The sequence below is a fragment of the Heloderma suspectum genome, chromosome 1, assembly GCF_057233095.1.
Source record: "Heloderma suspectum isolate Gila_16-S chromosome 1, 16-S_ref, whole genome shotgun sequence".
Lineage (NCBI taxonomy): Eukaryota > Metazoa > Chordata > Lepidosauria > Squamata > Helodermatidae > Heloderma > Heloderma suspectum.
Window position 1 is genome coordinate 36,596,651 of NC_139458.1, and position 25,799 is coordinate 36,622,449.

General features: G+C 43.1%; 1 long non-coding RNA gene across 1 annotated transcript; it reads right to left on the reverse strand.

Annotated features, from left to right (window-relative positions):
- Positions 1-857: 857 nt before the first annotated feature.
- On the reverse strand, positions 858-25,030 carry LOC146357126 (uncharacterized). The gene is made up of 5 exons (XR_014788641.1): positions 24,970-25,030; positions 16,162-16,223; positions 13,536-13,631; positions 2,839-3,067; positions 858-1,160 (listed from the first exon to the last, which is right to left on the reverse strand). It is a non-coding gene; the product is annotated as an uncharacterized LOC146357126 (long non-coding RNA).
- Between the last annotated feature and the right edge of the window lie 769 nt (positions 25,031-25,799).

Below are 25,799 nucleotides of genomic sequence, written 5' to 3' on the forward strand. Positions count from 1 at the left end.
AGCCCAAGGGCCAACCAAATTCAATTTTGGAGAAGCTCTTGGGGGCCACATTCCAGTGGTGGGTGGAGCGGAAGGCAAAAGCAGCAGGGTTAAACATTCCAAAACTACAAGTATAATTTAGCTTAAAGCTTTCACTACCAGTAATTAAGCTGTAGGAGAGACATTTCAACCTTTCAGAAAGGTGGAAAAACTATACAGAAGCAGGGAAATCACCAAACGATCGAAGGTTGGGGGAAAGAGGCCAGGGGAAGGGGATATGGTCTTCCGGGGAACACTAGAGGGCCAGATTAGAATCCCTGGAGGGCCGGATTTGGCCACCAAGCCTAAGGTTCCCGACTCCTGTTTTAGATGAAGGATGAATGGGATGTGTGCTTGTGTGTGTGTGTGAGTGAGGGGTGAGTGTGTGGGAGAGAGAGAAAGTGAGTGGGGAGGTGTTTGAGAGAGAGAGAGAGAGAGAGAGATCCCGACAGAGAGAGCAAGAGAGGGTGGGATGGCATTTGTGAGAAGCATCCTGACTTGGGTCTGGGCACCATTTCCTGCTCTGCTTAAGGCAGCAAAATGTCTTGGGTGGCCTTTCCAAACCTGTTTATTCAACCACTTGTGTAGCAGCTGCATTGTATAATCCTGCTCAGTTACACAGGATGAACCTTGTATACCTAGGAGAGCCTTGTACGAGTCCATGTGTTTTGTGAGAATTGCTGCTGGAGAGGTCCTGCAGAAGGTATACCTTCTGCAAGAACAACTGGGGGGGCATTTTTTACTGTTATCATTCCTTTTGCTTGATTGTCCATGGAAACCTGTTTTTAGATCTTTTCTTTTATATATAATTTAACAAAACATTTAGAGAGAGACTTTCTGAACATTTCAGTAGGCTGATACTTATTCTGTTTGATTACCCCATTTATTTGACTTCATAAGATGTAGGAGTTGCTTATGTGATATTTTAATTTAAATTGAGTTTGTTTGTGAATGGTTTATAATTCATAAACCATTCATGAAGCTTTGGGTATATTTAGGATTCTAAGTACAGGGCATAAATCCAGATAATGATGACTATATAACATAACAATAATAATTTGGACAGTACAGTTGACGCTTGATCATTTCTGCTCCTACTCCACCCGTTCTCCTGGATTCTGTGATGCTCCAAAGGAAAAGTCCTAAGGAAAAACATAAATAAAACCAGTGATGAAGTAGTTGTTGACTATGATGCAATAAGGGGGAGAGGGTTGCAAAACTATTTCAATCCAGAACCAGGGAGGGACCATAGTTAAATGATGGTGTGTATGCTTTGCCTGTAGAAGGTCTCAGGCTCATTCCCTGACATCTTCTGTTACAAAAGTAGCAGGCTTCTGAGACCTTGGAGAGCCACTGCCAGTCAGAGCAGGAAGCACTGGGCCCCTCGGGTGGCTGTGTGCTTACTTTACAGAGGACACTCCCCTATTTGAAGGTGTTCTTTATCTTAAGGGCTGTCTAGTCCAAGTCCACTTTAAAGATCAGGAACTGTAAGAAGGGAGAGCAAGCAGGTTCAAACAGGCACAAAGTTCTGAAGTGGAGCCAGGTCACAAAGTGGACTTTGGGATGGGACTTCTGTCAACAGTCTGTACCTGGGCAGCAGACTGGGCAGGTACACAGGTCTCCTGGTGATAGCCTTCCCGATTACGATCAAGTGTGTTGTATTTCTCTTTGAATCTTAGTAATTATTTCTAAATTTGCATCTATAGCTAACATGTGCAAATGTTATGCAAATCTGTATCTCCTTTTGTCCTCTTTTTTGGTGATGGATTTCCTCTTTCTTGGTGATGTGTAAGTGGCCACATGGACAAAAGCTCTAAAGCAAATATAAGGTGGTTTCTTGTGTTCATGGGAAAGTATCTGAGAAAATGAGGCAGAAAGCATAATAGCCTTTCTATTACCAGAGAAAGGAGCATCCCACAGTTTCAGTGGGTGGAGGAGAATACCTCAGAGGATAATCCATATGGTGTCCTCATTTTTTCCATAAAGAAGCCAAGGCTAATCCTGCAATGCTGCTATCTAAGTTTACTCTTTCAATACAACACTGGCCAGATTAAAAAAAAAATGAACCCAAAAACTTCCGGGCAGATTGCTTAGACTGTTGTGAAGTCTAAAAACAAGGGGCTAGTATAATGCACAACAAGTTTGTGTGCCTGTTGTTTTGTTCTTGCCCTTCCCTTCCTGGTGCAACAGGAAATTTGGGCCAATCTTTATAGGCTATTTTTCTTAAAAGAGAAAGGCCATAGCTACTTTACAACTCTGAGTGTGTGCGTGTGCAGGAGGCGGGGGGGGGGGATATCGGTTAGTTCTAAAAATTTTGGAAAATGTAATTGGCTTTCAAGACCAAAATTCCTTCACTAGATCACAATTCATTGTACATAGGAAAAGTTCATATTTTCAAGTTGACATTTCCAGCATTTCAATCTGTCTTATTAAAGGAGCACAGGGGTGTCCCATTAGTTAAGGTGAGCTGCAAAAAAGAAAAGAAAAAGGTTCTGCCATTATAAAACCTCAAAACACCACTGCTTATAAAAATGAAAAATGACCTGCTTAGATAATACCTTGAACCTTGGCATCCATAATCTACCTGATGAGGTCTATAATTGTGTAAAATTTCAAAGTGATCTGATACAAATTGCCACAGATACAGCAAGTTAAAAAGTGCTGAAAATTGACACATTTGTACTTTTTATTCCAAGCTGCGGCATATCATTCCCCCCCCCCCATTTTGATGAAAACTACTAATGTAGGTTATTCAGGCTTGTGGAGGAGGTGTGCCTTTCATTGATCTGGTGAAATTCTGAGCAGCAGTTTAAAACTTACCAAGGTTTTACTGCCCCGTGAAAGCTTATGGCAGCAACTGCTGGCAAAGTTATGTCAGGCATGCTCAGTTTCACCCTGAAGCTAGAATGTTGCCAGTACTCCAGTATGTTGAATTCCACTGTTCTTGTCAGCATTCTGGGAGAGGGGTAGCAGGAAACTGTCAGCTGAGATAAGAGTGAGGTAATTTTGAAGGCTGAGGGAATCACTCTCACTGATTAGCAAAAGAACACTGATGAAGAGAGGGAGGAAAAGAAAAAAGCTATGTTAGAATCCTGTGCAGGCTTACTCAGAAGTAAGTTATTCTAAACATATAGGGGCATATCTATTCATTTGTACATGCCGACTCAGTTAATGACGTTTGTCTTTTGGATTTTAGTTTATGGTGTGTGTGTTTTCAGAGTACTGTAATTATGAATTTCTTTTTAAAAACCAGGGAATTTCAATTATAAAAAACCTCTGCTGGTTATGACCAGAGTTAAGGCTATCTGATGTTGGCTCAACACCCACAAAGCCAGGAAATTGGAAGCTAAGACTGATGCCTTAGCAGACATGACCTGTGATCAGTAATGAAGTTGTGCAATGTCACAAATTGTGTTTGCTTACAAGCAACAAATAGGCCTGAGTCAACTCGCTGAGGATTCCTCTAGCATTATAGTAAGTTTCAGATGCTTCATAAAGCAATACAGGACCAGGACAATATGGGGCATCTTTGTTGGCCCCAGGCACTCCATCCTCCCCATCTGGATTTGGGTGTGAAAGACCAAGGAAAAGGGTGGGTGCATGGGGGGGGTAAGTTGTAAGCAAGCACAATTTCTGACATTGTACAATATCATTACAGATCATGGGGCACATCTGTTAAGGCATCAGTCTAAGCTTCCAATTTCCTGGCTTTGTGGAGTTTGAGCCACTATGAGATAGCCTTAAATTTGGTCTTAAACTGGCAGGTTATTTAAATCATTGGATTGTATAGCAACCCAGTACTATCTATCTAAACATCCTAGACATTGGTAAACCTACTTCTACCACCACATTTATTCCATGCAAGTCAGTGTTTGAAATGGTGATTCCTTCTTCTTCCCAAATATGTTAGTATTCACCTTAGGGATTGCCTCACCACTTATGTCCCTGCCCAGTCTCTGAGATCATCAGATGGCATACTTTTGAAGGTTTGCCTCAGGAGCATTTGCAGTAGAGTGTTCAGTGTTGCAGCACCCACCCTCTGGAACACTTTACCAATTGTCATTAGACAGGTCCCCACAGTTTTGAAGTTTAGATGTCTTCTCAAGACCCATCTTTTCACACAGGTTTGCCCTCAAATGTGACCTAGCCTCGTATGATCTGTGGCACACTGTAGGGTGTGCATTTTTACTGCTGATTATTTTTTGTTATTGTACTGAAAGAACTGGGTATGTTTAGCCTTGAGAAGGGAAGACTGAGGGGAGATAGGATAGCGCTCTTCAAGTACTTGAAAGGTTGTCACAGAGTGGAAGGCCAGGATTGCTTCTCAATCATCCTAGAGTGCAGGACATGGAATAATGGGCTCAAGTTACATGAAGCCAGATTTCGGCTGAACATCAGGAAAAACTTCCTGACTGTTAGAGCAATATGACAATGGAACCAATTACTTGGGGAGGTAGTGGGCTCTCCCACACTGGAGGCATTGAAGACGAGGCTGGACAGCCATCTGTCGGGAATGCTCTGACTTGGATTCCTGCATTGAGCAGGGGGTTGGACTTAATGGTCCTATAGGCCCCTTCCAACCCTACTATTCTATGATTCTATGATTGTGTTTATTGTTGTTTTTATTGTTGTTGTGATGGTATTACACTTTATGTTCACCACTTTGATACCTCTCTGGAAAGTGGTATATAAATTTAGATATTATTATTATTATTATTATTATTATATTTAATGTCAACAGTATGCTTAAAGCTTACTGTATGCTTAAAGTGTGAAATCGTTATTATTTTCTAGCTTTGAGGCTGTGAGAATAATTCCAAAGTGTAGATTTTATCCCAGATTCAGGATTTTATTTTATTTTTTAAATAGTGTTTCCCATGAAATACTGCTTTCTATATAGTTGGAGACAGGTTGCATAACAAGGAATTTCACCTTCCTCAAGGGTGCCACTACCCCGCCGCACATAGTGAATCAGTAGTTGTTGGATTCCACTCCTGTTTTCGTGGCTTTAGCAAGCTACATTAGCCTTCCAACAGATTGGCTCAGCAGCCATTCTCCCTCCTTAGCAGAATGGATGGAAGATTTCCAGTTAGTTGTCTGTAAGTGGGGGACTTTTCCTAGGGACTGTTGGCTGTTGTTTTCTTTCACTCAACAAGTCATTAATATTATATCCCTTTTGATTTCAAATATGGGGACCTCTGAGAGTGAAAATCAGAGACCAAAAGCAAGTATGGTAGAGGTGACTTTGATTTCATCCTAAGAAACAGTTGCCTTTTTGTCTTGGAAGTGTATGAAAGTGAAGTTGGTGTAAGGTTGGTTTGGATATTGACTCGAATACAGAAAGTTAACTTTGAAAAGAAGTTATTGATAACCCGTTTTGAGTGTTTTTCCTGTGAGAGAGATGCATCATGAAATACCCGTATCAGTGCTCCCCTCAGGACTCAGCTGCATAGCTATTTCTCACCACATATTGCATTTCCCTCATGGTAAATATCATGTGGAATGTCTCTAGAAGAGTAGCCATGTTTGTCAGTTGCAGCAAAAAACAGTCTCGTGGTAACTTAAAGACATAACTATTTTATTGTAGCGTGAGCCTACTTCGTTGGATGCATCAATGGAACTGTAAAAGTGATTGAGATATAGAGGTACATGGGCCCGGTGGTGGTGGAACACTGAAAAATGGGCTTGAAAATGAAGATACATCTTCTTGAATGAAGACTCAAAGCATACATGAAGGAGTCAATTCAAAGCACTGTTTTTGGCCTTTAAAGCCCTAAGAAAATGTTTTTATTTTCATTTTCAAAACATCAGTGCATTTCAGATCTTGCACTGTTGTTGGTTTTTACTTTGTTTCTATTCTGTTTTTTAAAACTTTTTTTTTTTTAGGTTTTTACATTATGGTTTTATATTGTATGGTTTTAAGCTTTATTTTATGAATCACCCAGAGAGTTTCAGCTACTGGGCAGTACAGAAATATAATGAAGAGAAGAGAATAAATACAAACTTTGGGGCCAGGTTATTTGAAAGACCATATGCACCCAAATGAACATGCTTGTGCTTTAAGATTGGCCTCGGATCTCCTACTTATTGGCCTATCTGTAAGATCAGTTATATTGGTGGGCGCTAGAGACATGGCCATCTCAGTAGTAGGCCCTACCTTATGGAACTCTCTCCCAAGGGATATGTGGTTGGCCCTTCAGTTGCAATATGTTTTAATGTATTGTTGGCTTTTTGTATTTTTTTGGAATGTTGAAGTTTCATTATAATATTATATTGTGTTTTCCTTTTTACACGTGTACTTTGTTCACTGCCTTGGGTAGACTTGGTCCAGACAGGCAGCTTATAAATATATATAACTGAAGTGAGTGAGTTCCAGTCATTGGTTAATCCAGTCATGGATGTAGATTGGTTGAGGCACCCAAGAACCGTTATCACTTCTGTTCCTTTGTAAAGCCACTCAGACTGCAATCCTATGCATACTCATATTGCAGTAATTCCCATTGAACTTAACGAGATTTACGTCTGAGTATGGATGCACAGTAAAGCACTTTCAGGTTAATTTAAGGTTTCTGAGGGTTTCTGAGCCTTGTGGCTTTTGAGATTCCTATGCCCTGCGAGGCTGAAGCTGGGAGGGCAGGAGGGGCGGTGGAGGCGATCTTTGCCTCCCCGCCCTCTGATCTCATGTATTTTCACTGAGGGTGCTTTGGAGGGAGAGGGAAAGAGGCTGGGGGAGGCTCAGGTTAACTTGTATTCTAGCCTCTTTGGTTTCCTCTCCTCCCTACCCACTGGAACACACCCTTTCATCTTCCTCCAAGGTCGCTTTTCCAACCTTGAAGAAGCTGCTGGCCTAGTTCTTTCCATGCTGTTTGTGAAGGGAAGGGGTCTGGGGTTGGATCTCTGACTCCCCCTTCCAAGGTCGGAGTGCTGTCTCTGACTTCGAGGAGTTTCCCGAACCACCATATGGTCCCTGGGATGCTCGCCGATTGACCACAGTATTGCTCTCTTAAATATATCTCAATAAAATAATATTCTAAACATCTAAACTATTCAGAAAAATCGCTGCATGGTTCTCTTTTCAAATATCTACATCAAGAAGCACGCCCCCCCTCCCCAAAGGTCTGTCACTTATGCCGCAAGTATCAACAGAAGGCAAGGAAGAAGGTTCTGGCATGTAACTGACAATATGATGAACACCTCTGCAATTACTGTAATTTTAAATTAATTAATAATAAATTCCAGACCTTCCTAAAGACCCATTTGTGCATTAGCAGTTGCGGCCCCAGGGCTTGATGTAAGCTCATCAAAGTCAATGACGGCCTCCGGTGCATATAGAATGGATCATTGATCCACTGATAAGCTGGAAAAACATATTTGTAATATAGCAGACAATTGAAGCCTAGCTGGAGCTGAATATTCCCACTTTAGCAACAATCTGTTTTCAGAACTAGATCCACAATTATGAAGGTTTTGCATCTGCATATTATTATTAACAGGCCCCAAACTGTTCAGGGCTTTAATGGCCAAAACCAGCACTTTGAATTGACTCCTTCATGTATGCTTTCATTATCTGTGAATTAATTTTAAAGCCCGTTTTGCAGTGTTTTGTCCCTACTGGGCCAGGTACCTATAAGAGCATTTCTACATGAGTCTTTTATTGCATGCTCATGATTGGTCACTCAAGGCAGTTTGCGGGTCCTTTACACAATGTTGTCAACTTCCAGGGCGCCGCCTGCGCTTTCTGACCTTTATCCTGCTTTTTAAAAGATCGGAGATAACCCACTAAGGAACGTTAAGCCAATATATTGGCTGTGTGTAATGACAGAGTTGCGCTATAACCACAGCACCATCTAGTGACTGTAAAATGAAACATATAGAATTTGCTGAGAAAGGAGGCCTCCGATTCAAAGCATGTGTCTTCCTGTGTAAAGGAGCCAAGATCCTGCAAAGAATCCGGAAGCAAAAGCCCTGGTAATTATGCAGGATTTTAGCCTTGTATGGTGAAGCCCTGAATTTCATTATTATGTTTACCAAATGGAAAGAATGTTTGAAACTTGCAGCATGGCACAGCTTACGGTGGCCATGTGTCCTACTTTACCGAGGACAGCCCTCTGTTTGAAGGGCTTCCCAGTCCTGGTTTAAAGATAAAGAGCTATATTAAGAAGGTTGAGCAGGGCACTTGAAGTTGCCCATCAACTTGGACAGTGGACTGAACAACCATACAGGTTGTGGCCTTCCCCTCTGTGGTGAGATGTATTGTATTTCTGTTTCAATTATAGTAATGATTTCTAGATTTGCATCTGCACCTATATATTATCATACACAAATGATAAGCAAGTCACTGTCCTCTTTGTGGTGTTGCATTTCCTCTTTGTGGGCTAACCTATTGCCACTGTGATCTTGAAACTTCCAAACATGCAAATTGGGGAGAAGGCAAAGGGAAAGGATTGGTCTGCTGACTTCTGATGTCACAGTGGCTTTTAACCCTTCGCTTGCTTAGTGAAAACATTTCTGTGCTGCCCTTCAATTCAAAATATCCAGAAAACGCACAATAGAACAATAAGTTCAGAGTTTAAAAACGATCACTGCAGAGTGATGATGATGGTGAGATCAGAGCTTACAAGCCTGGATTTTTTTAAAGGTCTTTACCTGGTTCCTAAAAGACAGCTAGGCAGAACTCCCTGTGGAGAAAATTCCTCGAGTAGGGATGGTGGAGAATTCCGCCCTGGACTCCAATAGGGCCGGCTTCTAAAGAATCCGGCCCCCCAGAGTCTGTGGCGGAACGGAAGACTTACCCCCGCTTCCGCGCGGAATCCTCTTTGGCCGGATCTTCCGGATCCGGATTGCCAGAGATACGGCTGCCATACTGTATCGCTGGCTGAAGGGGACTGACTGCAGACGCAAATGGCGTCTAGGATGCCATTTGCGGCCGTAAAGGCCTTAGTTTAAGGTAAATACAGCCATACATGCAGTCCCTGCGTCCCTGCTTTTACATGATAGGCTATGCAAATATTTGTGTAGCCTATCGCGTTAATGAAAAGCATGGATGCAAATGGCGTCCAGGATGCCATTTGTGGTTGTAAAGGCCTTAGTTTAAGGTAAATGCAGCCAAATGCATCCACAGTCAGTAATCCCCTTCAGCCAGCGATACGGCATGGCGGCTGTATAGCCAGCACTTCGGAGCTGGCCGGCAGCTCTGCGGAATCGCCGCGGAACGGAGCTGGCTGAAGAGGATTCTGGGGGGAGGAACAGATTGCCTCCCCCCCCCCGCAGACCCCACCCCCAGACTGGCAGGTAGGGGATTCGTACATCCGTACAAGTGAGGCACCACAGCTAAGAAGTTAATTTCTCTCATAGCCACTCGCCTTACTTCAGATGAGTGGGACACTGGAGGAGAGCTTCTGCAGAAGGACTTAGCGCATGGGCAGGCTGATGTGGAGCAGACACACTCCGAAGAATCCAGGTCCCAGGTTGGGCATCACTGTTGGGCTCTTTCTTCTAAACTTGTGAGATTCTTGATATATTTGATGTTCACCAGGGATCTCTCCTCTGTCTGTGGATCAACACCTGGAGAGATGCTTAATGCAGGGGTTCACCGGTTAACAAAGGGCTGACTGCATCTTAGGATCAGAGGAAGTTGCCTTAGATGGAGTCAAACCCATGGCATCTAGTTCAGTATTACCTACACCAGCAGTAGGCACCCTGGCACCCTCCAGATGTTTTGAACTACAACTCCCATCAGTCCCAGCCAGCATGGCCAATGCTCAGGGATTATGGGAGTTGTAGTTTAAAACATCTGGAGGGCACCAGGTTGCCTATCCCTGGTCTACACTGATGGCAGTGGTTCACCAGGACTTCAGGCAAAAGTATTTCTCAGCCCTACATGCATGCGATTGAACCCAGGACCTTCTATATGAAAAGCATGTGCTCTACCCACAGAGCTATAGCCATTTCCCTTATGAGATGCATGTATTACAGCCCCAACATTGTTTTGTCGTTGGGGCTTTAGAAAAGCAGTTTGGGCTGCGGGGAATTTGGAACAGAGAAGAAGGGAGGGAATGCATAACGCTTCACCTTCCCATAGCATCTCTGCTCTAAATCCACTCCCCGCTGCTTTTCCCCAACAGGAGATTCAAAACCTGTGTTTTGCAATAGAACACTATTATTAAATATTAAAACAAATATTATTGTTTTTTTTTAAAGCGGTGATCGGCTCTGTCAATGTCATTTTTTAAGTTTGTTGTTTATCCCAAACTTGATCCAGTGCGTTCCTCAAATTATCAGTGACCTTAGCAATGTGTGCAGTGGTTTAATGTATTGTTTTAGCATTTACATAGCAAGTCTAGTATGCAAAGGGATTTACAAGCTTCCTCATGTCCACCCTGCAAACACCCTTATTAGGTAGACTGGCGTTCGTCCTTTTCAAAGACAGTGACTTTCCCAAGGTCAGCCAGCGACATATGGCAGAGAAAGAACATGAACCCATAGGACTCCCAGGTCTGTCCCAGACATCATTCACTGTACTGTAAGTATAGTCAAGCTCCCATAAATGTTGCCCATAACGGTAAAATGCAGTTACTAATTTCTGTCAAGTTCCCAGCTCAGGAGTGATAATTTTCTGTTGTTTGTTGTTAACCAAACAGAAGCACCGTGTTGACACTTTTGTTAGAAATAATGATGGTTTTGATCAGCCAGTACAGCTCACTGCGATGCCCCTTGTGCCACAATAGCCATAAAAGCGACACAACTGTCTAGCTAGATTAGACAGGTAGGGCATCCTTGTCCCTCTCGCGCATTACACACGCAGCAGCCCTAAATATTGTGCAAGTAGCTGGCAACGAAAGGTTACATTGCCTTATTGACGCACAGAGAAGAGGCGCGGCGTCTTCTTCTCTACCTTGAGATTTTACTAACTGCTCTTCTGCATGGTTGAACAAGGGATTGTTTTGGACCATTAATCTCATTAATGGCCGCCTTTTCCTACCAGTTGTCTTCAGAATGAATCGTGTCTGTGTTTTATGGCGTATTCGTTTGTTATCTTAATGATCCCTGCGCTTCGAAGAGAGGAGCGCAGTAGATTTTCATCTTAGTTTAATCCATCAAAATCAAGTTAGCTGCGACTGATGGGGGGATCTCACTGTTGTGTCCAGATACGTCAGCCCTGAGCTGAAAGTTTGCCGGTTGCCTGGCAACCTTCTTGGAGGAAGATAGATGTCCTGCCATTGGTTCCTTTTTTAGCTGAGGCAGAATATATTAGCGTTCCTGTTCCGCCACAGACAAAGGGGACGGCAGCCTGAGCTTAGCTTGCAGGGACTGTTAACATTCCTCAATAGTTGCCTCCAGTTTCAGGATTAGATGAAATGGGTTTTTATTCTGTCCTTGTTAAAGCTGTTAATTTACTTGACTTCATAATGCCAGTTTGCTAACAATGGTTTAAACCCTATTCATATCACTTATGTGCAGTCTGCTTTCCCTCAGGGAAATGGAGACTTTTAAATGCACTCTGATTTCGGGTGTGTGTGTGTGTGTGTGTGTGTATCCCTTATCTCCATAAATAAGAGCAGAAGATCCATTTTTTAATGAACTGAAAGTTACATTTTTTAGGACTGTTCTCATTTGATGGAAATTGATACAGCTTATGGTTTCTCTGCTCTACATTTGTCTGGGAAACGAATCTAAGTTTGTAGAATCCCTTATTTAGGGTCCGCTTTCATTGACTGCTCATAAAACAACAGATTAAGTAAGAGACTGTAAAAGTCTCCCTGTGCCAGTTAGCAGCCAAAGGAAGCAGGAACTTCACAGTTTCTCAATGGATTGTCTAGGAGACACTTCCCCAGACTGGTGCCTTCCAGATGTGGTGGATTGTAACTCCCATCATTCCCAGCCAGCAGGGCCATTGGCTGGGAATGATGGGAATTGCAGTGCAACACATCCAGAGGGCACCAGCTGGGGAAAACTGATCTAAGAGTTCAGAAGGAAGTCCCACTCATTTTGATGGGACTTGCTTCCCTGTGAGAGTGAATAAGATTTCAGCCTTAGCCCATTTATCTGGCAGTAAGCACCACTGAACTCAGTGGACTTATTTCTCAGTAGACATGTATAAGGTTGTGCTGTTAGTCTTCCCTCAGCCTTCCTTTAACTTGTCCTCAGCCAAACCCCTCTGTGTTGCAGCCCAAAGCAGGTTCCTCCCCACTTATGCTTAGTCTGAGCTGGGGCTGTTTCCTCATTAGTGTGTCACACACCAGAAGTCTCAACCTATGATTGTGGGCATAGCAGGAAGCCTATACCATGGGCAAGTCTTCCCTCATGGTGGGTATAAGTATTTGCAGACTATCTGTGTAAGATCAGGGATTATGACTTTCTAGCCTAGTCAGGGGGCCCAGGGTGGAATTAAACACAATGAGGAATGGGCAGGGTTCACAGTTCCATGTTTCTGTCATTAGTAGATGTGGGGGGTCATCGGCGGGAGAGGATCAGTGGGCGCACAACAATTAAGCCTCCCCATTCCTGCCTGCCAATCCTCCCCTGCATCTCCATTAACCAGAAACACATCTTTGCCAGTATTGACGTAGTTGGGTGCTGGTTTATCCTTTTATTGTTGTGTTCTTTAATTGTGTTTCTAATGTATTTGTTTGATGATTGTTCTAAGTTTTCATTTTAAATGTTGGTTCTTATAGGTTGAGTGCCATTTTCTAGGTGGAAAGGTGGGGTATAAATCAAATCAAATCAATCAATCAAATAGTTCTGCTCTCAAATCCACCAGCATCCTCACACCACACCCTGCTTCAGCTTGCTTCTTTTCCTGACTTAGTTTCTAAGAAACCTGTCAACAGAGTCCATCAAACCTAGTTTTCCTGCTTCCTAGACTGCTTCTTTCCTTCCTTCCCTGCCTGCCTTTGGTTCTGTGGTGTCCCTTACATCCTTCTTCCTCTTTTCCCCTGAATGAAATGCCTTGTTATGACTTCAGCTCCATTTGACTTCAGGGCAAACTAGATGCAACAGCAACAGGTCCATGTGCAAAATTGGGTCTACCACCAAATCCCTATGAAGTGGCAGCATGAATGGCCGTGAGGGGCAGATTACTGAACCAGCCTTTGCCCAGTGGCATCAGACTCCCAAATCCTAGCATTCCACATGCTCATGTTGCAGTTTAAACCATCTCACCCATTCCTGAGCTCGATTCTCTGAAGAAAGTTATCGGTTTGACTAGAGAGTAGACAGTGTGGTTCCACCAGGCAAACTATTTACATCGAGATGCCCCCCCAAGGGTCTTGTGGCATGAGTTTAATGTGAATGAATATATTGTGGCATAATTTTTTGTAGGTCAGAGCTTATTTTATCAAACATTAATTTATATTGTTATGGTACTGGTCAGTTAGGGATGCATGAATTTCTTCCACATTCACTTTCTCCCATCTTCACATTTTTTAAATGCGGAGCTCTTTCTCTCTCAAACAAGAAGAATTTAGCAAATTGTGGTAAAGTCTTATAAAAAAAACAAACTGCAACTAAATTCTCACCCATCTGCACCATCCAAATTCAACAGGTTCAGCTATTCCCAGCATGGAGAAGGCCATGATGTACTTCCCTGCCATGTGGCTGTTAAAGAGGAGGAGCTGTCAGAAAAAAGAGGTGGTAACCCTAATTAAGCACTGCCGTGGCTGAATACACAGAGATTCAAGCTTAGACTTTTAAGAGCTAAGCACTCAAACCCCTGGGCCTGGGTGGACGAATCTATCTGTTTTGGTCTCTCCCACATTTTTTTTTTAATCTCAAATTCTTTTTGTCTTGAATATGGATAACTTTATGAATTTTGGTAAATTCTTCTCAAAGCCGAACTGAAACAAAATTCTCACCTACCCCTACTGTCAATCTAATTAGCATGGGAGGATTGAATCCTTTGAGATTATACCCACATTGGAAGGAAAGGAGACTTTGCACAGGGATATGGAACAGTTAAATAAGGGCTAGCATGCTCCGCATCCATGTACCTGGCAACTGTCTGCTTTTTTAAAACATGCATTTTGGTAGCAAGCTGTTTGTCACCTTGCTATTGAACATGTTATTTCCTAAAGCATACAGCATGTCATCTCTGATTGAAAAGCGGATGTTCAGGCTCCTTATCCTTCACTGTTACATGCATTCTTTTCTGCTTGTTTTGTTAAATCTTTCAACAGCAGGATTGATAACTTCCATCAAACAGATAGAAGAGTTCCGTTCAGTGACAATACTATTCTTGGTGCTATTTATGGAGTGTCTGAACATTGTCTTGCAGACAAGACAAGAGTACTTGCGTGTGGAAGAGAACCGTGGCTGTCTCAGTGAAGCTGAAATGATAAACAGAGACTTTAAAAAAAAATGACAATACCTGTTTCCATGAAGACATTTTTTGAAATAAATGGAAGCTACAATAAGATGAACCATGGGGTTCTCAAACCATATCTTCTGGAATTGTCTCCAAGCCTACAAAAACAGTTTTGATACCCACCCCAAAATAAAACTCCTTCACATTGCTCAGTCCTGACTCCAGGTTTGATAGGAAACCAAAGTGCCTTCTCATGGGCCCCATCCTCTGTTACTAGTTCCCAGTGGCCTTACCAGGCTGTGGGGACAGTGCTCTAAGCAGCGCTGGTCAGCTGTGCCTAGCCACACTTCTAATTTCCCACAATGCCCCAGAGCAAATCTAGGACAGAGGCATTGTGGGAAATTTAAAGGGTGGCTAAATCCAGCCGTTTGCCATTGCTTGTTGTGCTTTGTCCAATCTTTTCTTTTTTTTAAGGAGGGCCTAGGACAGGCATCAATAGCGGGCCCCGTCAGGGAGTAGGTGCCCTGACATCTGCTGAAGAATGCCAGGTACTGACACCAGCCCTGACTATACTTCATCCCTATGTATTTGTATACCCAGTACCTCATCCACTTATTGCAGAGATGGGGAACCTCCCTGGTTAGCAATGAAAAAGGCTCATTTTCCCAATCAGTTGCTGATGGGAGATAAGAGCTTTTCCTTGTGGGGCATAGGGGGCAAGGCGAAGGGAGGAAGCTGCTAAGTGATTCAGCCCTGCTTCTCTCTGAGCTTTGTCCTGCTTAGTTCTGAGTGAGTAGAAATGCTATTCGTAAGTGCTGCTGAGTGATTCAGTCCTTCGTACTTCTGAGAAGATATGCACATGCATAGGCTTGTCCTGGTCGTTTGTTGGGAGACATGCTGTTCATGCTTACTTTTAAGTAGACATTCTTCCTACTAGAAATTGGTAAAAATGGAATTGTAGGAGGGTGATTTGGATTTTTCAGCCTCACCCACTTTTGTCTGGGGCTCTCCTCACTACTGGAATGCATCCCTGCCCCCAGAGCTTCTCCAAAATGGAATCAACCCTAAAAAACATTATGCATTTCTGACTTAATGCATCTTTGGAAGTATAGATTTTTTATTGCTATTTTCAATTGTTTATAGTGATGCATTTGTATTTGAAATTGTGATGATGGAACATACGCTCCCACCTTTCTTGTGAGACAGAACAGGCTGAGAGGTGCTGCCTACATAAATAACCAACAACTCCCACCACCCATTGTTACTTTACCTTGATTCAGACCTGTGTTATTATGGAGAAGGGACAGATTTTTTCCCAGGCTCTTTTAACTCAAGCACACACAGCCAGATATGTGGGTGAGACCAACCTGATGAGCTAGCATAGGATTCAGTCAAGCCCAATCATAAAGGGTTATTTAAAGATCACTGATAGAGACTGGGAGAAATAAGACATCACAAAGAAGAAAATAATACATATATTTTCTCTACAGACCAAAACAGACATTGCTTTAAATGTGTGCCTAGCAGCTATTTCTTCTTTTCATTTTTAATCTAGAGTAGGCACAAGTGGCTGATGTGGATCTTTAAAGCCCCCCCCCCCCGCTAGGGTCCTCATTCGGATTGGGGGCCCTGCATCTTCATTTTTACTCTAGATGCAGGGCCCCCAATCCGAATGAGGACCCTAGTGGGGGGGGGGCCCTTTAAAGATCCACATCAGCCCCTTGTGCGTACTCTAGATTAAAAATGAAAAGAAGAAATAGCTGCTAGACACACATTTAAAGTAGCATCTGTTTTGGCCCTAACTAACCTAAACTGGTATCATCTCTAAGGTAATACCTTACCTTATCTTTGGCTGATGTGCAAAGAGATAGGGCTCATCTCAGAGAGGAGGAGCAGAGACTCCCTAGGCAAATAAAGATGGAGACAAAGGCATGTTCAAGATACTTCATTTTTATGATGTGTTCCAGAAGGGGTGATGCTTGATGAGTAGAGAGGGAACAGCCAGTCAATTAAAAGATGCCAAAGTGGGTATGGGGGTGATTGGATCCTTGGGAGATAGGTGCTTAGTACTTTGCCATTCACAGGAACTAGGGAAAGGGGGTGTAAATTGGGAATGATCTCCTCTTGGGTTCCTGTCAAACGGGTTTAACTAAAGGGAAACCATCCTCTTGTGAAATCAGGCATAGCTCAGGATCTATGTGCTTTCCTTGCTTCTCTGTAATGGAGAGAAAGACACTATGGCAGAATAGGGATTCTGTAGGGGACAGAGAATTGAGATCCCATTGGGAATGAAGGGCAGGATGTAAAAGATGGGGAGGGGGGAAGAGTAATAGAGAGATTGCCTACAAAAACTTATGTTGCAATGACAGACTGTTTTCACCCAAGATGTTAAAAAGCACCTTTAGAGGCTCTTTTTTTCCCCTGCTTTGTGCCATATATGATTATTTGTGCTACAGAAGAGGAACTGAATTTACATTCTCTGAAGGTTTTACATTTGAATTACAGACCAATTGAACATAAAATCAGATTGAAACGTCATATGTAAAAACTACCCCAGCTTCTAAGTGCATTTCTCGTGTCTTTACACTTTATTTATTTATTTATTTTATATCTGCCTCATAACCAATGTTCTCTGGGCGGATTACAAACAGCTAAAAGGCTAAAATGCCATATAAACAATTACAAATATAAAATACCATACAAATATTTAAAAGAATTGTATACAATAAGCAGTGGATCTTGAGCAGCCTGATTAATAGTGCGCAATCCTATGTGTGTTTAGATAGAAAAAAGTTCTACAGCTCCCAGCATGCCCCAGCCAGCATACTGGGAGTTGTATGACTTTTTTCAGTCCAAACATGCATAGAATTGCACCCTAACCCATGCAATGCGGTCACAATTTTTTCTGGGATCGGCCTCCATGCTATATTGGTGATATAGCGAAGCACTGATCTTGCAGCCCTTATAAATTGCATTGTTACTTTCCATGATAATGTCAGTAGCCTTGATGAACGAGTTATGTATTAATAGGATCTGACAATGAGACATTATAGCAAGTAAAGTGATTTTTAAAACTTCAGATCAGTAGGGCCAGACACATCAGTCTGTTTCTGGTCCATCTCAGTTTCACATGTGTTTATTCATACATCCATTTATCCCATTTCCATATTAACATGCATCTTCCAAAAAAACTACCTGAAAATTCATATTTTAAAATACATTTTAATGTACTTTCTCAAAAATGTGCATTTATAAACATATTTTCTCTCAAAATACAAATTTCTAAACAGATTTTATCCTAAAATGGGCATGTTTGGATGCATTTTTGGCACATTTTTAAAGTCGAGAACTGCATTATGAAATTCGGGGATGTGCAAAATCTGAAGGGTAATTATATTCCAATACAGACATTCATCTGGAATATGTGGATCAGGCCAGTTTGCATCAGAATCTGCGAAGATCAAATTCGTCAAGCATCTCTGCAAACCAGCCTTCCCCGACCTAATGCCTTCCAGGCGTGTTGGATGGCCCTGCTGACTGGGAATAATGGAAGTTGCAATCCAACACATCTGGAGCGGGAAGGCTACTACAGATCACAATGAAGGACCAATTGACAATGTGTGTGAGATGCTCTGTATCAAGCTGACTGATATTTTCTCTGTTTCCAGAAGGTTTTTGCAGGATTTTTGAAGGAGGGTTTCTTCTCAGTCGTCTGGCTACGGGCCTCATGATTCAAAATCACATCAGTGCAGAAGTCATAAGCCACAAACGGTTTACCAGCTGCTGTACTCTTTGTTGAATTTGCCTCTTATAAGCATGTTTCACAACCATCCTTCCCTCCCCTTCTATTGCTTCAGTTAGCTGGTGAATTGCAGGTGGAACTACTGGAGATGTTGTGCCTTTTTCACATTGGTACCCAGAAACCCATGTTGCTACACTAAAAAATAATAACCGGCACTCGTAAAACATAAAAATTAGCAGCCAACAGTCAGTAATGAACATCCTTCATCCTATAGTCAACAGGAACATAAGACATCGACCGCAAGGTGGGATGGGAGGGACCCTCAACTATTGTTTCAAAAGTGTAATGTAATATTTATGATATTATGATGGCTGTGATAATATGTTTAAAATTTAAGGTAGTGAATGGAATCGATTATGAGTGAATAATGCTTCTCTGTCAAACGTCTTTTACATACTGCAGAATTTGTTCAAATGCATGCATTTCCATATTAATACTGTGAATGAGATGTAGTCAAGCTGCACCTACACTCTTCCCATTGCACTGCCAGCAATTGATAAACTTTTCATTAAGTTGTCCGAATTAGGTATGTATGAGAATTTTGTTCCTGTTCGCAAATCACGTGAACATGTCCCATTTGCAAGCCCAAACATGAACACGAGCAGGAGCATAATTCTCGGGAAATGTTTGGAATTTCCCGAGCTTGCATTTGCATTCTAAAGGGCACACTTACCAAAATGGGCATTTCCCACCAAACCCCGCATTTTCATGCTTTAACCTATGGGGGGAAAGTGTGCATTCGGTGTACGTACTTGGAAGAGTGCACATTTTTCATGTTAAAAAATGCACACTTTTGCTGTTTGTTTTTAAGACGCTCGCATTTGGAGGCGAGAATGAGATGAGAAGAGCATTGAGATAGAAAACCAAGAACCTCTATGAGTTTGTACATCATAAGAACATAAGAAGAGCCATGCTGGATCAGACCAAGGGTCCATCTAGTCCAACATTCTGTTCACACAGGGGCCAACCAGCTGTTGACCAGAAACCCACAAGCAGGACATGAGTGCAACAGCACCCCAGCAACTGGTGTACATCGGCATACTTCCTCTGATTCTGGAGAAAGCATATAGCCATCAGGACTAGTAGGCATTGACAGCCTTTTCCTCCATGAATTTATCTAATCCCCTTTTGAAGGGGCCATCACTACATCTTGTGGAAGGGTATTCCATAGTTTAACTATGTGCTGTGTGAAGAAGTACGTCCTTTTATCTGTCCTGAAACTCCCACCCACCAGCTTCATGGGATGACCCTGGGTTCTAGTATTATGAAACAGGGAGAAAAACGTCTCCCTGTACTTTCTCCACACTATGCATAATTTTGTACACTTCTATTGTGTCTAGTGGTCTAGTTTTATTGGATGAGTTTCAGTTGTGTCTCCCTTTACTCACCTTTTTTCTAAACTAAACAATCCCAAGCTGCTGTAACCTTCTCTCATAGGGGAGATGCTCCAGCCCCTTGATCGTTTCAGTTGCCCTTTTCTGCACTTTTTCCAACTTTACAATGTCCTTATTTAGGTGTAGTGATCAGAACTGTACACAGTATTCCAAGTGTGGTCGTACCATACATTTGTATAAGGAGAGTATGAACTTGGCAGTTTTATTTTCAATTCCTTTCCTAATTATGTCGAACATGTCATTTGCCTTTTTCACAGCAGCCGCATATCCCTTGTCCTCCCATCCCTAGCCCCAGTGGCATGACTGTTGCACACCAGCTGATCGGGGGATTGTCACTGCAGACCCTTTCCTTGTTCAAAGATAGAAAGCAAGGGGCAGATGCTCCTCTGTGGTAGAGGTCAAAAACAGTTTATAACAGTCCTCCCCAAGCTGGTGCCCTCCAGATATATTGGACTGCAACTCCCATCATTCCCAGACAGCATTGGCCATGCTGACTGGGAATGGTGTGAGTTGCAGTCCAGCATATCAGGGGGCACCTGGTTGGAGAAGGTATGCTTATAGTTACTGAATATTTAACTTGTTTTATTTTATGTTGTAAGCCATCCCAACAACATTTCGTTGCAGGGTGACCTATAGACATTGTGAATAAATAAACATAAATGCATCATCTAGTTTGGTATTAAAACAGCTCCAAGACTATGGCAATTCCAGTGTATCCTCTACATCAGTGGTCCCAAACTCTACTGCTTTGATATACTAAAGGATAGGTCCTTACAGTAGATTTCCTGCTGAGATATCCCTTAAGCTAAAAAGAAAGCTTACTAAATAAATGATTAGGCATCAATGATTTTCTGCCCTCATGCAACAAAAATTTGTACAGAAGCATGAAATAAAGTTGCCACAACAGTATTAAGCTGTTGGCCTTTCCTTTTGCATCTTTTCCCCTTGGTGTAATAATTTGCTCATTGTTTACTTAATAAAAGTAAATTAATGAAAATGCCTGAGCGGGGTGGGGAGAGGGAATGTATTAATGGAATAAAAAAAATCTTTGAATTAATTGAACATGAGCAACCATGACATATGGTTAACTGAAGAAAATGGATCAATTTTTTGTTTTGTTTTAAGCCTTCATTTGGAAGCTGCCTTATATCGAGTCAGTCCATTGGTCCATTTAACTCAGTATTATCTACACTGACTGGAAACAACTCGCCAAGGTTTCAGACAGGAATCTTTTCCAGTCCTACCTGGAGATGCCAGGGACTGAACTTGGGACCATTTGTATGTAAAGCATATCTCTACTACGGAGCTACTTCTTATTATAGATTACACATTATTTCCAAATATATTTGCATGCTAGATTGATTAACTTTGATGATCTGACTTAGTGTTGATGGGGTTGCCCAGGTCGGCAGTGCAAATATTTAGTTCTTGTGTACTGTTGACACACTTGAGAGAACTAATTTTGAAGTATGTATATGTTCTGCATTATCAAAACTCTGGAAAAAGTAGGAGACCTTTCTAAAGACTATTGAAAAGTTGCAGAACAAGAGACAAATGTGTAATGTTGAGAATTCTTGGCAAGAAAAAAGTGAGAAATGGAGAAAGATTGGTTTACCTATAGGTATGTTTCATTTTACCCTAGGTTATCATTGTTTTCTCAAGGTGCCATCCTGGTGGCAGTTACAAGTGGGACGATAACCGGAAAAACATTCTGAGTACTGGAAAAACATTTCATCCGCATTAATCACTAAGTTGAGAGAATCATATAACATTGTGGGAGTTTTACAGTAACTACTGATGCAATTTATTTTCATCATGGGAAACAAAGTTAATGGAAGCAGAATATTTAAGGTAGTGAAGGATTAAGAGTCTGAACCACCCTCACTTTCTAATTACTGGAGGCTCCTTTCCCTCTGCCACCTTGACAGGGGAGAGTCAACACGCTTGAAGGCTCACAAAAATTCCTTACCAGCAACCACAGCCCAAGGTTTCTCGCTGCCTGAGGCAAGAGAAAATATGTGCCACAGCCACATAGCACTCCTTCCGCCCCCCGCCGTCACATCACATCCCTCGTTTTGGTTTTACTAGAGGAAAAGAAGTTTACAATCTCCACAGCAGTTAGAACATTTCCAGGCAAGAGTAAATATATATTGTATGTTGTTGTCTATTCATTCAGTCGCTTCCAACTCTTCGTGACTTCATGGATCAGCCCACGCCAGAGCTTCCTGTCGGCCGTCACCACCCCCAGCTCCCCCAAGGTTGAGTCCGTCACCTCCAGAATATCATCCATCCATATTGCCCTTGGTCGGCCCCTCTTCTTTTTGCCTTCCACTTTCCCTAGCATCAGCATCTTCTCCAGGGTATCCTGTCTTCTCATGATGTGGCCAAAGTACTTCAGTTTTGCCTTTAATATCATTCCCTCAAGTGAGCAGTCTGGCTTTATCTCCTGGAGTATGGACTGGTTTGATCTTCTTGCAGTCCAAGGCACTCTCAGAATTTTCCTCCAACACCACAGTTCAAAAGCATCTATCTTCCTTCACTCAGCCTTCCTTATGGTCCAGCTCTCACAGCCATAGGTTACTATGGGGAATACCATTGCTTTAACTATGCGGACCTTTGTTGTCAGTGTGATGTTTCTGCTCTTAACTATTCTATCAAGATTTGTCATTGCTCTCCTCCCAAGAAGTAAACGTCTTCTGATTTCCTGGCTGCAGTCAGCGTCTGCAGTAATCTTTGCGCCTAGAAAGACAAAGTCTGTCACTGCCTCCACGTTTTCTCCCTCTATTTGCCAGTTATCAATCAAGCTGGTTGCCATAATCTTGGTTTTTTTTGAGGTTTAACTGCAAGCCAGCTTTTGCACTTTCTTCTTTTACCTTCGTCATAAGGTTCCTCAGCTCCTCCTCGCTTTCAGCCATCAAAGTGGTATCATCTGCATATCGGAGATTGTTAATGTTTCTTCCAGCGATTTTAACTCCAGCCTTGGATTCATCAAGCCCAGCATGTCGCATGATGTGTTCTGCGTACAGGTTGAATAGGTAGGGTGAGAGTATTCAACCCTGCCGTACTCCTTTCCCAGTCCGTTGTTCCGTGGTCTGTTCTTACCATTGCTAGTTGGTCGATATACAGATCCCTTAGGAGGCAGACAAGATGATTTGGTATCCCCATACCACCAAGAACTTACCAGAATTTGTTATAATCCATACAGTCAAAGGCTTTAGAATAGTCAATAAAACAGAAATAGATGTTTTTCTGAAACTCCCTGGCTTTCTCCATTATCCAGCGGATATTGGCAATTTGGTCTCTAGTTCCTCTGCCTTTTCTAAACCCAGCTTGTACATCTGCCAATTCTAATTCCATGAATTGCTGGAGTCTACCTTACAAGATCTTGAGCATTACCTTACTGGCATGTGAAATAAGTGCCACTGTTTGATAGTTTGAACATTCTTTAGTGTTTCCATGTTTTGGTATGGGGATATAAATTGATTTTTTCCAATCTGTTGGCCATTCTTGTGTTTTCCAAATTTGCTGGCATATGGCATGCATCACCTTGACAGCATCATCTTGCAAGATTTTAAACAGTTCAGCTGGGATACCGTCGTCTCCTGCTGCCTTGTTATTAGCAGTGCTTCTTAAGGCCCATTCAACCTCACTCTTCAGGATGTCTGGCTCTAGCTCACTGACCACACCATCAAATCTATCCCCGATATTATTATCCTTCCTATACAGATCTTCTGTATATTCTTGCCACCTTTTCTTGCTCTCTTCTGCTTCTGTTAGGTCCTTGCCATCTTTGTTTTTGATCATACCCATTTTTGCCTGGAATTTACCTCCGATGTTTTTGATTTTCTTGTCCTTCCTATTCTATTATCTTCTTCCACTGCCGCGCATTGCTTGTTTAAAAATAATTCCTTATCTCTTCTGGCTAACCTCTGGAATGTTGCATTTAATTGGGCATATCTCCCCCTTTCACTGTTGCCTTTTGCTTTCCTTCTTTCTTAGGCTACTTCCAGCGTCTCAGCAGACAGCCATCTTGCCTTCGTGGTTTTCTTTTTCTTTGGGACGTAAATATATTGTATGGGACAGAAATATGGGGCCTTACAAATGTGGGTAGAATTGCAGTTACTCAAAATAAAATGTTGAGATCTCTGTTGTCACTGTCCTTATCCTTGCCCAGGGGAAGAAGGAGCCTGTAGTATGTGCCACTCACAGAAAGATTAGTGTCAGGCAGAGAGGGGTTGAGTCCAGGAAAGCAGGGCCACATCTAGTAAATAAGGTCATGTCTTGATAAGCACAGTCAGATCCACCACATGGGACAACTGTAGCTCAGTGGTAGAGCCCATGCTTTGCAAGCAGAAGGTCCCAGGTTCAATCCCAGGCATCACCATGTAAGGCTGGAAAAATTCCTGCCTGAACCACAAGGAAGCTGCTGCCAGTGAGTGTCAACAATACACCAGTGATCTGACTCACTATAAGGCAGTTTCCTATGTTCCTAACTGTCAGGATCCTGGACAGTTACTGCAAGGGATCCTCATTGGAGTGTTTCCCTTGAGAGATAACTGTTGTCCCAGCAAGCAACTGCAGACAAATGAGGCCTTAAGCAGGCTGGCAGACCCTCAGAGGTTCCACCTCCACCAGATGCTACTGTAGTCCTTAAAGGGCCCACAGTTATCTCTGTAACCTCATGCTCTTATGTGGCCGAGGGCCAGGAGAAGCTGTGGCAGAGTCTCAGTTTGAGGAAAGAGCTACATCCTCAGAAGGTATCTGAGGGGGTGCAAAGGGTTCTCCCCGAAGTAGGGTGACCAGTGACTCATCGGACTGAGTCCTCCTTGGGGTGCTGCTGAGCCTTAGAGTCTGGAGTCATGACACCCTGTACCACCTGAAACCCACACTACATGTATATGAGCAGAGGTAGGTTATATACTCATGGGATATATTTGGCAATAATCATGTATTGGTTGAAACTTTGGGGCATATGGAGGAAACTAGAGCCCCTAGTTTCACACACACCCCTCCCCTGTAGATCAAACACATGAGGAGGAAGAGAAGTCTAGTCCTGCCCCGCTCCCTCATCTGATCAGTCACCCTCTTCTGCTTATGGAGGGTGACGTCTGAAGAGAAGAGCCTTCGATATCTGTGAAGGCTCTCCATGTGAGCTAGAACACTGGAAAATCAGCCTCCAGGGTCCCATGGAGAGCCTCCACAGGTAGAGAATGACAGCAACACATGAAGAGAAGGAGGTGGGCCAGAGTCCTCTCCCCTCGTCACATGTTTGATCTACCCAGGTAAGAGAACGCCTGGATAGGGCTTAGATTTCCCCACAAAAGGTTTTCCTGGATGAGCCCCTGTTCACACGAAGCAGGGGGGAGGATCTACATTGTTTCTGCTAGCGCACTGAATTCAGTAGACCGGCAAGTCAAATGCCATCTCATTAAAACGTGATTATTCACACTCACCCTGTTTCCCTGTTGCAGTACTTCGTCGAATGCGCAAGCACGGTTCACACTCGAGCGCTGTGCTGTTTTCCTGCTGTTAAAGAAGGCGGCTCTCATTGGAGGAGCAGAAACTCTTCCTGTTTCTGCTGATTCCCCACCCACCGTCCCTCTCTTCCTCTATCCCTGTGTGTGTGTAGGGATGGCGCGAGCATCCTGTTGGGGCTCGAAGCCCGGCAAGAAGTTGCCACTCCGCCCCCGCCCCCGGACACCAGTTCCCTCAGCAAGAAGAGGGGAAGAAGGCAGCGCCTCTCGTCCAACCCCCGTCATTGCTACAGCGGCAGTGGCGCGGGAGAGGCTGGTCATTTTCCTTAAGTTCTCCTGGCCTTAGGAAAAACGACCAGCTTGTCCCTTGCCGCCGCTGCTGTAGCAGGTGGGGGTGGAGGGAAGAAGGAGGCACCTATCCTCTTCTCCCCCTGCCACCTGCTGGAGGCCAGGGCAGGAGGTTGGGGGGTGTCTCCCGATGCTCTTTTCCCCACACCAGCCCTTGACAGCCAGCGTGAGGAAGAGGGGCGGCGGCACCCAGCACTAGGGTTTGGGGGGAGGGGGCTGCTAGCGTCTGCCCTGTTTTTGTCCACTGCTCATGAGATGACATTAAAATTGTCCACGGACGTTTTTATCGATGTTAGTCTGTGGACATTGAGGACTTTATTCCTGGATATGTGTGTGCTGTGAGCATGGAGGGGACTGTAAAAAAAATTACGCTTGCCTGGGCTTGCCCTGGCAAGTGTGCAGAGAAATCGGGCTGGAGAAGCCACGCTTCTTCAAAGATTTGAAGATAATGCCTTAATTTT